This window comes from Canis aureus, chromosome 5, assembly GCF_053574225.1.
Source record: "Canis aureus isolate CA01 chromosome 5, VMU_Caureus_v.1.0, whole genome shotgun sequence".
Classification (NCBI taxonomy): domain Eukaryota; kingdom Metazoa; phylum Chordata; class Mammalia; order Carnivora; family Canidae; genus Canis; species Canis aureus.
The window spans coordinates 42,958,432-42,964,431 of NC_135615.1; positions in this window are offsets into that span (position 1 = coordinate 42,958,432).

Sequence of the window (6,000 nt, forward strand, 5' to 3'; positions counted from 1 at the left end):
TCTTAAGTATATATAGGAATGAAATTGCTGTGTCATATAACTCTAAGTTTAATCTGTTGAGGAACTGCCCGACTTTTCCAATATATCTACACCATTTTACATTCTCACTTGCAATGCATAAGGGGTCCAGTTTCTCTATATCATAACTAGCCCTTTTTACTATGTCTTTTTAATTCTAGTCATTCTAGTGGATGTGAAATATTATCTAATTTTTATTTTGATTTTGATTTCCCTAATAGCTAGTAATACTGAGCATCTTTCATTGTACTTTGCCATTTTATGAGACCAACATTATAGTTGCCAAAATTAAAAAAAAACTATAATACAAAAAAATTATAGATCAATATCCTTCAGAAACATAAACATAAAACCCCCAAAGAAAGTACTAGCAGATGAAGGAAGCCTTATACCTGGACTGCAGAGCTTTTCAATATTTGAAAATCAATAAATGCAGTTTACCATATGGCTAGATTAAAGAAGAAAAACCATATAATTATCTGGATAAGTACAGAAATAATTTTTAAAAATTCAATATTCATTATATGCATTGCCTCTCAGCAAAATAGGAATAAAAAGGAAATTCTTCAACTTGAGAGTATCTATAAAACATCCACAGCTAACATCATGTTTAATATTGAAATATGAATGCTTTTCACTGAAGTCAGGAACAAGACAAAGATATCCTTTCTCACTACTCCTTTTCTGTATTGCCATAAAGGTTTTTACTAGTGCAGTATGGCAAGAAAAAGAATTAAACGGCACACTGATTGGAAAGAGAGAAATAAAACTGTTTCTATTCACAGAAGACATGCCTGTCTGTGTAGAGAATCCCAAATAAAACATTAAAATGCTGTAGAACTGATAAGTACATTTAACAAGTTTGTAGAACACAAGGTTAACTTACAAAAATCAGTGGCATGTCTTACTACTTACAAAGAACAAATGGAAATTGAGATTAAAATATATGTAATTTCCAACAGCACCAAAAAACATAAAATACTCAGGTATAAATCAAACAAAATATTGCACAATATGTATGCTGATAACTATACAATTTTGTTGAAAGAAATAAAAAATGACCAAAATAAACCAAAAGATTTATTATGTTCATTCATTGGAATACTAAATATTACTAAGATGTAAATTCTTTCCAAAGTAATTTTATATAGAAAATGACAAAGTGATTTTAAAATTTATATGGAAAGGCAGAGAACTGGAATAACTAAAAAAATTTTGTGGAGAAAACAAATTCTGAGGAGTCCTTTTACCTGATTTCAAGAATTCTATAAAGCTCACTAATTAAGACAGTATTATATCGGAGAAAGGATATACACATTGATGAAACAGAATAGAGTCTAGAAATATACTCACACTTACATGATCAACTGATTTTCAACAAAGGTACAAAAGTCATTCAATGGAGAAGCAATGGTCTTTTCAAAATATGGTACTGAAACTATTGGACATCCATATTAAAAAATAGATTTTCATCTATATCTTCTATAATATAGAAAAAATAATTCAAAATATGTCACAGAACTACATGTAACAACTTAAACTCTAAACTTTCTAGAAAAACTATAGAGAAAAAGCTTTATATCCTTGGGTTAAACAAAGATTTCTTAGATGTAGTATCAACAACATGATCCACATACACAAAAAAACACTGTTTATAAAAAGCAAAGACAAGCCAGAGAGTAGGAGAAAACTAACATATCTGTTAGAGGATTTATATATAGCCAGAATATATAAATTTTTCTCAAAACTAAGTAATAGGAAAACTATTAAAAGGAAAGGGCAAAAGATCTGAACATATATTTCATCAAAGTAGGTATGTAGTTGACAAACACATAAAAAGCTATATTTTGCACCATTCGACATCAGAGAAATACAAATTAAAAACCAAAATGAGGTATCACTACTCACCTTTTTGAATTGCTAAAATTTAAAAAAAACAAAACAAAACTGACCATAGTAAGTGCTAGAGAGTATACAGATAAACTAGAACTCTCACGGATTGCTGGAAGAAGTGTAAAATGGGAAAACATTTTGGCAGTTTCACATAAAATTAAACGTATCCTTAACCATATAACCCAGCAGTCTTACTCCTAGGTGTACAATCAAGTGAAATAAATATTTATGTTCAAAGAAAAAACATACATGTTAGTTTAAGCGGCTTTGCTGGTAATGGCCCTAAACTGGAAATAATACAATGTTCTTCAATTGGTAAATGAATAAACAAATGTGGTGCATCCACATAAAGTACTACTCAGCATTAATATGATTGAACTCCTGATACATCAACAGCATGGATGAATTTCAAATGTATTATTATTATTATTATTATTATTATTCTCTAAGTAGGCTCTATGCCCAGCATAGAGCCCAACATGGGACTTGAACTAAGGTTGTCAGATGCTTAACGATTGAGCCACTCAGGTGACACTCAAACACATTATTCTAAGTGAAACTCAAAATGCTGCATACTGTCTAATTCTAATTTCATTTATATGATATTCTGAAAAAGACAAAATTCTAGGGACAGCAGATAGATGTGTACATTGAGCCAGGAGAAAAGGGCTTCCTGTAAATGGCCTGAGAGAATTGTTCAGGATGGTGGACACTTTATGCAATGAGTATGCTCATATCACAAAATTTTCTATTTAGTAAAAGACACAGAACTTCATATTTTAAAAGACAAATTTGGGATCCCTGGGTGGCTCATTGGTTTGGCACCTGCCTTTGGCTCAGGGTGTGATCCTGGAGTCCCAGGATTGAATCCCACGTCGGGCTCCCTGCATGGAGCTTGCTTCTCCCTCTGCCTATGTCTCTGCCTCTCTCTGTGTCTCTCATGAATAACTAAATAAAAATATTTAAAAAATAAAAAAATAAAAGACAAATTTAATATGATTTTACTCATATGCAGAACTTAAGAAACAAAACAAATGAGCAAAGGGGAAAAAAAGAGAAGGGAAGCAAACCAAGAAACAGACTCTTAACAATAGAGAACAAATTGATGGTGACCAGAGGGGAAGTGAGTGGGCGGATGGGTGAAATAGGTGATGGAGGATTAAGGACAGCACTTGTGATGAGCCCTGGGTGTTGTATGGAAGTGCTGAATCACTATATTGTACATCTGAGACTCATACCATACTGTATGTTAACTGTATTTAAATTAAAACTTTTAAAAAATAAAAGGTAAATTTAAACTGTATGTAAATTGTACCTTAGAATGTTAGTACATGTAAATTATATCCTGATAAGGGAAAAGAAAAATAATTTTAATAGCTTTCTAGTTAAAATAATTATAATAGTCTTGTAGATGGAGTGATTAGAATGTATAGTGAACTGGTGACTTATATTCAGTGACTCTGCAACTAACTTGCTGGATGTCCTTGGATACTTCTTTTTCCCATTCCAGGGCCCAAATGTCTCCATTTTTCCAACGAGACTGTTGAATGGAATATTGACTAGAATGCCTCTAGCCTTGGCACTCTGTGATGACTAAAGAGGCTGTCTCACTGGTTGCTTTTATATTCCTTTCATCTTTGAGACAAGGTGCTCTGGCTGAAATCTGGGCTGGCCCGGTGTTCTGAGGCATTACCATACACAACAGGCGGGTGTGTGTTGTGGATGTCTAGGGCTAGACTTATGTGGCCACCACCCTTTATCCTTCATATCCTTCCTTCAGCAGGCTGTTTGTGGCTGAGCTGTGAAGAGCTGACATCAACAGCTACCCAGACCTTCAGGATAAACAAAAGAAAACATCTGTCCTGCACACTGATTGGCATTGGCCCTCTGTTTCTCTGGAATAAATAGCTCAATACTGTTTAGTAAGAATAATTCTCATTCCTAAGGCCCTCTCCCATGTGAGAACTCATGCATTCCTCATAATTACCCTACTTGAAATGTAGGTCAGGATGGGTATAATTATCCTCATTTTGTAAATTGTTAAAAACAAAACAAAATAAACTAACAGCAACAATGAGAAAATAAACGAAGGTGTGGGCATTTTAATTCCCTAATCTAATATCACTCTACTAGGAAGGGGCCAAGATTGGACTTGAACAGTTCTATCTGATGTGAAAACCAGTGATAAGAATGCATTTTACTGGGTTCTAGTCTGGAATACAGGAACCCAGTTACTTCTCCTATGCTTATTTATCCATTCCTACATTTACACAATTATCAGCAAATACTTTCTGACCTCAGAAAGAGGAGATTTGACATGAGATATGGATCTGGGAGTCATCACTGAAACATAAAGCCATGGATATAGATGGAATAATTCAAGGATAGTTGGAGGATTAGAAAAGAAGAGCATTTAACCAGATGCTTTAGAAACATCCACATTTAACAAGAAGGCCCTGGAGGAGAATTTTAGACAAAGCTATCAGAAGGGCAGAAGGAAAAAAGAGGATATTTAGGATGCTTTGTAAGCCAAAGGAAGAAAGGCTTTATGAAAGGGAGAGCTGTTTTTGTTGGCAATTGCTTGGAGATAAGAGTTGTGATGTTTCATTAATCTCATGACAAGGAGACTTTGGTCACTTGCAGGAGGGGAGCTGTTGTAGCAGTGGTGATCACACCTCACTATCTGGTGTCAGAGAGTCAAGAAAGTTGATTCCATGCACCGCTCTCAGGGCTGGTTTCTTTACCTGTGAAATATGTATCCAACAGCCTTCTCTACTTCTCTTAAGTAGACTCTGTACTAATCACGTAGCACGGGTCAAAGCTTGATCTCAGGACCCAGAGATCACCACCTGAGCCAAAATCAAGAGTCAGCTAAGCCACCCAGGTGCCCCTCATTTTCTATTATTGTTCCTTCAAGTGTGCATCCAAATTTTATAATGACATTTCTGAAGATGGGCAGTCCACTACCTCTTGGGACAACATAGTGGGTACTGCATAGGATAGACTCTGAAGTCAGAACTCAGTTTGGATGCTACTCAATCAGTGATATTTGCGCAAGTTATTTGAACTCTCAAAACTTCAGTTTCTTATCTGTAAAATGGAGATTATAATAGCTACCTCTATGACTCATCAAGAGACTCAAATGTAATGATCCATGGAGAGCAAATAGCACAGCCTGTGGCAGAGAGAATATGTTTTTTTAAAAAAAGATAGATGGGACGCCTGGGTGGCTCAGTTGGTTAGGCCTCTGACTCTTGATTTAGGTTCAGGTCATGATCTCAGAGTCATGAGATGGAGCCCTGCGTGCGTGTGTGTTGTGTGTGTGTGTGTGTGTGTATCTCAAAAAAAAAAATAGCAACAGTGATGCAGAGGAGCTTTAAAAACATGGCCTTTGGGGATCCCTGGGTGGCTCAGTGGTTTAGCGCCTGCCTTTGGCCCAGGGCGCGATCCTGGAGTCCTGGGATCGAGTCCCACGTCGGGCTCCCGGCATGGAGCCTGCTTCTCTCTCCTGTGTCTCTGCCTCTCTCTCTCTCTCTCTCTCTCTATCATAAATAAACAAATCTTTAAAAAAAAAAACATGGCCTTTGAGGAAAGTTTGAAGAACTTGAGATGTTCACCATAGAAGAGCTAGTTAATAGGAAATGAAGAAGAGCATAATGAGTAAGTTGCAGTAAACTGGTGGAACACTAAACTGAGGTTGGTTGTGTTGAAAAGTATGGGAATCATTTTACCTTCATCATCAGATCATCCAGTCTTGCATTGCTTAGCACCAAAAAAGATCCCCTTCTCCATGATTTTGTCATTGAAAACAGGAGCAGGAAGATCCCAGCGCCTTCACCATAGTAGATGCACACCATAACCGTTGCCACACAGCTTTTTTTTTTTTTTTTTTTTTTTGTGGGGGTCACTGCCTTAAACATCAAATTTATTGTGCTGTTCTTACATTCCAAACCCAACCCCCTCTCCCAATGGAGGTGACCAGAGGGAAGGATTTTCACAGTACCTGCATGCCTCCTTGCCAGACTTCCCCTTCACTTAACCCTCAGTCCATCTATCTGTGGTCCACTGCAACACAGCCAGGGACAAGGG